General features: G+C 32.0%; 1 protein-coding gene across 6 annotated transcripts in view; it reads left to right on the top strand.

Annotated features, from left to right (window-relative positions):
* The window catches only part of LOC106881073 (organic cation transporter protein), a 311,309-nt gene that overhangs the window by 104,135 nt on the left and 198,140 nt on the right, over positions 1-9,034 (top strand). Inside the window, exon 1 of one of the 6 annotated variants that reach the window (XM_052968539.1) lies at positions 762-785. The exons of the other annotated variants lie outside the window; for them this stretch is intronic. The gene's annotated coding sequence lies outside the window, so the exon portion shown is untranslated. Of the gene's footprint in view, positions 1-761; positions 786-9,034 lie in introns of those variants that run through there. 6 annotated transcript variants of the gene reach the window in all.

Raw genomic sequence — 9,034 nt, 5'->3', positions numbered from 1 at the left:
TATATATATATATATATATATATATATATATATATATATATAATGTGTGTGTGTGTGTCTGTGTTTGTCCCCCCAACATTGCTTGACAACCGATGGTCATGTGTTTACGTACCCGTAACTTAGCGATTCGGCAAAAGACCCCGATAGAATAAGTACTAGGCTTACAAAGAATAAGTCCTGGGGTCGATTTGCTCGACAAAAGGCGGTGCTCCAGCATGGCCGCAGTCAAATGACTGAAACACGTGAAAGAGTAAAGAGTAAGAGAGAGTGTATGTGTGTCCCCTTGTCCAGTGACTTAAACAAGTAAAAGATAAGCAATATAAATGATAACTTCATGCTAGAATGTTTAAAAAAGAGATAAAAAGGGAAGATATTATCAAGCATAAGTGGTCTACTGCTTCCCTGTAACAAAAAGACTTATAATTTGGAGACTGTTAAATATGAAACACTAAATAATCTTGAGTTGTGTCACCAGAGTTGTTTGAAGTAAGTATAAGATACAGAGATCTTAGCATCACAAGTCGTTCACAGACTTTTCTTCTGACTAAGCATAAAAGTAACAAGTTTTTGGTTAAGAAGGTTGTTACATATCAACAGAAACTTTGTCTGTTGGAAGCAGGATCTTGGTGCTGCACACCGATTCTTTATTTACACCAACCCATGCCAGATATAGCATCAGTCTGCAGAAATGTCTGTCTAAAGTTAGGTTTTCTGAAATTTCTGTTTTCAGATAATGGTTAACTCAGTTCAGTATGGATGGAGATAAGCATCACCTGCTTTAAACTGTTAAGTAATCTTTCTCTCTCTCTCTCTCTCTCTCTCTCTCTCTCTCTCTCTCTCTCTCTCTCTCTCTCTCTCTTCCTAGCTTTTGAGTCTCATTACATATATATATATATGTGTGTGTGTATGTGTGCATACATACACATACACATACATACTTATGTACATACATACATGCTGACATACTTGTTAAATGATGATGATGATGATGATGATGATGCATTCCTATATACATAGAAATGATTGTGATTTCAAAATGATTTAGAATTATGCAGGAAATGATGAAATGATGTGAAATGTCTGTTCCAACTATAATCAGATAGAGTTGTAAAAAATTCTTTACACAAGAGAATTTGAATTCCAAATTAGTCATGAAAAATATTTTAAAGACAACTTGAAAAATTAGTTTTGTTCACTAAATCAAGAAAAAATACTCATGAAAAGAAGAAACTATTTCATGTGTAAAGGAAATCTTGGAGAATTTAAAGAGATGCTGCCTTTAGTCTCCTTTCCATAACTTCCTCTCCTATCATCCTCCCACTCCTGTCATGTTTCCCCACCACCACCACCACAACACTCATATTCATACATGCTTTTGGTCATTGCTTTTTCTGTCTGTCTGTCTGTCTGTCTCTCTCTCTCTCCTGTTTACAACCATGGTTGTGTTTGCCTTGAAAGAATAGAGTATGGATTCAACTGTAGAAGAAACTCCCTAATGTAGAGTAAAAGGACTCTTTGATATAGAGTAAAGAGGGCTCCCTAATTCTGCTACCTCTGTTCTACTGTTGCCATGATAAAATGCACCTGGAACAATGTTTAAAGTAGATGGTGCAAAAAAAGGCATTCAGTCTAAGAAACCAAACTGAAAATAAATTATTAGAGCAAGAATTGGTCTTCTAACTTGTCGTGGAGTGCAATAACTCCAAGCAGGAATGGAATCAGACCAAGAAAAAATAATCTGACAGAATGGACTAAACAGAACAGGAGGACACATATGGAATAGAAGAGTCACTGAAGAGGATACAGAGATGGGTGACGAAAGATTTCCAGACAATGGCCATAGGATAAAATAAGAACAATAATAAACGAGTGAAGAATGAATAGGTAGTGCATGTGCTTATAGTGTGTGTGTTTATTGGGCAAGAAAACAAATTACCATTCCAAAATATAACTATCTGTTTGAACACAAGATTCCACATCAAGAATCTTGCAAAACAAATTCATAAATGTAAAAAAAAAAAATCTGTTTTCTGTATTCTTTGCATTACTTAAGAATGATATTTAAATTATGAGATTGAAATTAAAATTTCCCCATGTATTAAATTAACTTGAGTATAACAGAACAATGTTTGAGAGATTAACTTGCCAGGCTGCTGATTACAGAGTAATTTGCTGGTGTGTTTACATCCTTACAACTTATTACAGGTACTCCAGGCTCGTCCCTAGTGTGTAAGGAAATCTTTCTTATTATGTACAATATAGGACCCAAGGTGTTCAGAGTCAATCACCTCCTTGAGTTGTGTGCCTTCATTGAACCAAATGTGATAGATGTGATTTTAAACTGCACCTAACGGTCATTGAGAATGAATGGGAAGTGTAGGAAGTGTGGTTATGCTGGAGAAATGAAATGGAATCTTTTTTTATCCCTTGTTTGGTGTGTAAGGAAAGAAACAGCACAGGTTGTCAATGAATAAGGAATTGAGTCCAGTAAGTGAATTTGTGTATCCAGTAAACATTGTCCTAATACAATTATGTATTTATTCCTGTGAAATTGTTATGTATGTTTTCTAGTGTTTTTTTGGGGTTTGTTTTTAATATTTGATTGAGATTTTGACATCTCTCGCTTACAGTGTCTTCATAACACACTGACAGAAAAAAAAATATTGAAACAAAAACTAAAAAAACAAGACTAAAACTGTTTAAAACTTAGAAGGACTCCTTACATTTACAGGAAAGTCAGAAGGGGAATAAATAATTATGTATAAGTGAATATAAAGATCTAGTCTTTAGCAGCATGACAGTGCTAATAATAAGGTTTCTTCTATGCCACAGACCTTGAAATATTCCGTTTTGAACTAACTGGTCACTCTTTCATTCTTTTTTCTTTTCCTTTTTTTCTGGTTTTGATTTTTGTTTTTTACATGGCAGACATTTTGACACATTTTGTGAGAAATTGAGTTTTTGGATTCAAAATGTAATCATGTATTTGGCCTAGCAACAATGAAATTGAAAGTTTGGTTATTGATGGTCTGAAGATGGTGGATGGTGGAAGAGGCCAGGATAAATGTCTGGAAATAGATATAACATTGAAATGGATGGAAAGGAAGATAGATGCCATGAGATGTATGGATTCATAGAAATGGAAATAAGAATAATAAAGAAAATGTAAGATTAATAGGGAAAAAATTACGATATAGATAGATAGATACAAATAATGAAGCTAAATGAATAAAAAGAACAGAAGAGACAGAGAGAAGCCTGGGATAAATGAGAGAGAGAGAGAGAGAGAAATGTGAACAGAAGTGAAACAAAAACCCTCCAATGCCTTCACTTGGAATAGCAGGAAAACAATAAAGATGACAATGAATAGATTAGACTGACAGCCAGATAAACAGACACGAATCAAAGTTGCTAAATTCATCTTTAATATTTTCACTTTTATTAGAATTATATAACAATGGTCACAAAATCAAATTATAGACTATACATATCTTAAACATTAAAGAACCACTCTCAGAAGTATCATATTTCATTCAGAGCGACTGAATGAATAGCGAACGCTATAGATACTTAGTTAAATGTTGTCACACCCATTCCTTTTCTAATATGGATTTTAGAAATCAGGGTTTCTGATAGTCATTGGATTACCAAGAGGAAAGCTGGCTGCAAAACTCTTATATTCTAATATGTGCATTGTGTGGAACTATTTGGCAACCGAGTTCCTGCAGCAGCAGTGCCTCAGATGTACAGCTGGCACTGCTTCAGAAATGGCACAGCATTGTTGCATTTAGCTGTCACTGCACTGATTAAATTTCTGCAGGTGATGTAATATGTTAATCAAATACAAATCAATTCTTGTAAGTTCTTTCTCTTGGCCAGTAAGAATGAAATATATGTACTGCGTCATATGAAATATCAGGAATTCCAGAAAGTACACCATTATCAAAAATGAGATAATTCCATCCCTGTGTCTCATGTGCACAAGCATGGAACTGAGTATATCTGGTTCCCATGCAGTAAAGATTGAAATACTAATACATAATAAACATGGGGAGGTATATGGCCTAATGGTTAGAGTGTTCAGCTCATGTTCATAATTAAGGTCCTGGATTCAATCCTTAGTCCTGGCAGTGCATTGTGTCCTTGAGCAAGGCACTTCATTTCCTGTTGCCGCAGTTTGCTCAACTGGATGCTGAGTGCAAACCTGTTTCTCCCCAATTCTCATATCTAGGATGTTCTGCTGAGTCAATGGTGAGGAGGATGGGTGAATGTCTATGCTTCTTCATCACTTAATAGGCACCTAAAGCAAAAAGTGAAAGTATAAATATATATGCAGTGGGACTGAACCTGGAACCATGTGGTCAGGAAGCAAGCTTCTCACCCATCCATGCTAGTATGGAAAATGGGCATGAAATGAAATAATATATACACATGAGTGTGTGTTTGTGTGTGTATGAGCATGTGAGGTTGTGAGAGTTTGTATGTGGCTTATTATGTTTGTGATTTAGTATTGATAATCTAAAGATAAAAGCATTTTGTGAGAGTGTTTCAAATTGAAGAATTTTGTTTATTATTATTAATATTCTCAATAATAAACACCATTTCCATTAACATTTTTTTTTTCTGAAGTTTAGTAATTCCATTCACTTCTTACTATTTTTGAAACAAATACAGTTGCTTGAATTAGATTACAAAAAAGAGAAATTAAAGGAAAAAACATAAAATAATGTAGTATTTATGAAAATGGGTAAGTAAATAGCTTGCCCCCCACCCTGACCAAACATAATAAACAAATGTATAAATAAATAAGTAAATAAATACTCTGCCAAAAAATAGTGAAACCCTTAAAATGACTTCATCTTCTCTCCATTCCCACTTTTTTTTATAGAAAGAATAATTGAGAAATTTCTTTTTAAATAACAAAATACATATAATAAGTACAGTGAACAATTTTAATATAAATGGTATTTCAGGAGAAAATTTCAGTTTCTTTGCCTTTGGCAGCTCATAGAAATGATTTAAGACCAGTAATTTTTGAAAATTTTCTGGTTCTGTGAATGCTTGGTTCTGCATAACATCACATCATTACATGTGTGAGTGTGTGTGTATATATATATATATATATATATATATATATATATATATATATATATATATATATATATATATATATATACAGTGTACTGTTCCGTGATGTTAAGGTCAACAAAAGAAGTGCTCCTTCTGGTGAGAGATAAATATTATTTAATAGACACAATACATGTTGTTTTTATGTGCTACTAATAGGTTCTTGTGCTGAGAATATGCCAAGCATTGTATCATAACATGTCTGACATCTCAGCACAGTCATCAGGCACAAACCCATATATACACATGAGTGAGTGCTAAAAAATTCCTGGCTTTGGGTAAAAGAAAATACAGGAGGATCAGGTAATTATGATTTTATTCAACATATTCCCCTCTCAGATTCACACACTTATTGCAGTGGTCCTTCAGTTTCTCTAAACCTTGTAAAAGAACTTGGAAGGTTGGGCCCCCAACCAGGCCTTTGCAATACTCTTTAAGCTAGGAACAGCACCCCCCTCATATATATATATATATATATATATATACCACTGGATTTACCTATGGATTCCTCTTAATATCCTTTTGAACTACCTTTTCGTCCATTTGATAATTTCAATTAATGCAGTTTTGACTGTACATAACTTTCTCATTGATTCCAAACACCAAAATACAATTTCATACAATGTCATGTGAGCATATTTATGTTTTATATTTTATATTGTATCTACATATTTTTATTTACGTATATTTTTATGAAGTGTTCTGATGTTGGGAAATATATTGATGAAATGGACTCTGACTCCTGAAATTTGTTCTCTTTCTATTAATCTCTATATTTCATGTTGCTCTATTAATTAGAGTGCTAATTTGTTGTTCTGTACAGGGAGTTATTCTCCTTTCTATCTGATGATATATATATATATATATATATATATATATATTATATATATATCAGCAGCATTTCCATGGATGAAGAGGTTTAGTTCCATATGAATGAGAACATAAAGAAATGGGTTTGGAACCAGAGATGAAAATGCACATGAGTCTTAAAATGAATTTTAGCTTTCCCTTTTTTTTTTTTCTACAGTTTATTAATTTATTAAAATCCTGTGCAAGATTCAACAATCTTTTTGTTTTTCAATTGTAAATGAAAAAAAAAAAGAAAAAATAGATGAAAATTGAAAGGAAAGAGAGTGCATCAGAAAATGTTTCATAGCAATAAAAGAAGCTGAAAAATCAAATGTTCAATAAATTTCACAGCAAAATTACTTGATGAAAATTCAAATGTTCAGTAAGTTTCACAGCAATAAGAAATGGTGAAAGTTGAAATGTTTGAGATGTTTTTACATAGCAATAATACATGATAGAAATTTGAGAACTCAATAAGTTTCATAGCAATAAATTATGTTAGCAATTAGATATGATGAAGATTTTGAGGTATATGAAAAAGTTTTTTAATTTTTTGTTAGCTCTGTCATATAGTGTGAGGAAGAATTGCTCATCGTTTGCTTTACTCATTCAATTAAGGAACTTGGACTATCTTTTCAACTAATATTGTTGTATATTTGTAGGTTTTAAGATATATATATTCAAGTTTTGACTGGATACCTACTGATGACATAATTTGTTTTTGTCTGCTTGTGACTCAGCTTTCTATTTGGCTGACTGCATGGGGATACCATTTGTTTATCATCCATTCTAGTCACTTGTTATTGTTCTGGTTGGTTAACTGTCTGTGGATGTTAGTTGTTTATCAAATGTTCTGGTCACTTGCTTTTGGCTGACAGTAGTCTAAAGTTCCCATTGGCTGACTCTCTTAAGACATCACTTGTTTCTCTGATGTTCCAGTTGTTCTTTTCTTTTTACTCAGAATCTAATTTTAACCAAAAGCATAATCTTGTTGGTCATTCTTTGGGTGATGTCAGTAAAGAGTGTCAAAAAAATGTAATTACATAGTTGTTTGAAGTTAGGGCTTCGTATTCTGGAGGAAGCCCATTACCTCAACAATTTTATTTTATTATTTTTGTTGTTTCTAGTTGTGTAGTAGAGTAAAAATATACTGTGTTTTTTTTTTTTATAATGTTATAAAATATTTAATGTAGGTCTATAGTTCTTAATAAACATATTTTCTTTATCTATTTGGAATTGAACTGAGATGTTCCTAGTACAGAGAAACAAAGGGAAAATTTGGTATTTGGGTCATTTGTTGGGTGAAGATCCAGATGTTTGTTAATGGATATTTTTCTGGTACTAACATTTGTATCTGTTGATGGTGGAATGTCATTCCATGCCTCAGAGTTAATCCTGTTTGTGCTACATAGTCTTCATTATACACATTTGATAACATAAATTTCTTGATGAGCAAGTGAAATTACTTTTTATGGTAAACGTTTTCCCTGATTAAAATCATGTTGAGCTCCCAATGATGATAACACAAACTCTGCAGCTAGGGTAGTTACACTTTTCAAAGAACAGTATTGTATATTATTTTACTTTATATTTACAATACTTATATCTTATCAAGTTAATGAAACTTGTTCTTCACTCAAATTATGATTTTTATATCTACCTATTTCTCTCATTTCTACTAAATTCAAAATATGAATGATGATACTGATGCATACTGGAAGTTTTAATGAGTATTGTAAGGTGCTATGGTAATTTAAAATGTGATAATCAGATATCTGGAAAATTCAATTATTTGCTAATCCTCTGGCACCCATGGTGCCAGATACATACATATGTATGTATATATATATATATATATATATATATATATATATATATATATATATATATATATATATATGTATATGTATGTATATGTATATGTATGTATATGTATATGTATGTATGTATATGTATGTATGTATATGTATGTATGTATGTATGTATATGTATGTATGTATGTATATGTATGTATGTATATATATTTATGTATGTATGTATGTATATATATATATATATAGATAGATTGATAGATAGATAGATATGCATACATATGCATGTACATATGAACATTTATATATAACTACCTATGTATGTATAAGTGTATATATCTATAGACATATATATATTTATGCATATTTATGTGTGTTTGTGCGTGCGTGTGTTTATAAATCTATTTTTTTAAAAGATTGCATGTATGAACATATGCTCTTGTCCATATGTATTTAGACTCCCAGACACACATAAATACTTATATATATATATATATATATATATATATATATACACACACACACATACCGACATATATTTGCATACATCCTTCTCATCCAATTTACTTTGTATTATTACAGTAGAGTCTGAGTCATTGTCAGTAATCCATTGTCAGATAATCCACTAATATAATTCTAGTGGGGGGTTTTGTAGACTTTTTCAAAACTTAAAACAAATACAAATAAACACATAACACACAAACACACATACATACACACAAATATATGCGCATATATATTTCTTATACAGATATATTCACAAATATGCACATACACACTCACACATGTATGCACATGCACACACCCACCCATTATATATACAATTATACATACACAATACTTCATAGACAAATATACTCACACAAACATTATATATAGGCAAATATATGCATCCACGTATTTTATACTCAAATATATTTACACACACACACACATACAGGTACACATCGTACATAGACACATATAAACACAATATCTATATAGAAATATTATTACATACATACACACATACACATTATATACACAAATGTACGCACATAAATATATTTAATATACATACATATTTACATGCAACACACACACACACATGCACACACTCACTCTCTCTCACACACACACACACACTCTCTCACACACACACTCTCTCTCACACACACACTCTCTCTCTCACACACACGCTCTCTCTCTCACGCACACACACACTCTCTCTCTCTCTCTCTCTCTCTCTCTCTCTCTCTCTCTCTCTC

The sequence above is a fragment of the Octopus bimaculoides genome, chromosome 6 (genome assembly GCF_001194135.2).
Source record: "Octopus bimaculoides isolate UCB-OBI-ISO-001 chromosome 6, ASM119413v2, whole genome shotgun sequence".
NCBI classification, from domain to species: domain Eukaryota; kingdom Metazoa; phylum Mollusca; class Cephalopoda; order Octopoda; family Octopodidae; genus Octopus; species Octopus bimaculoides.
The sequence above is the reverse complement of the archived record's forward strand: the minus strand, read 5'-3'. Positions and strand labels throughout refer to the sequence as shown.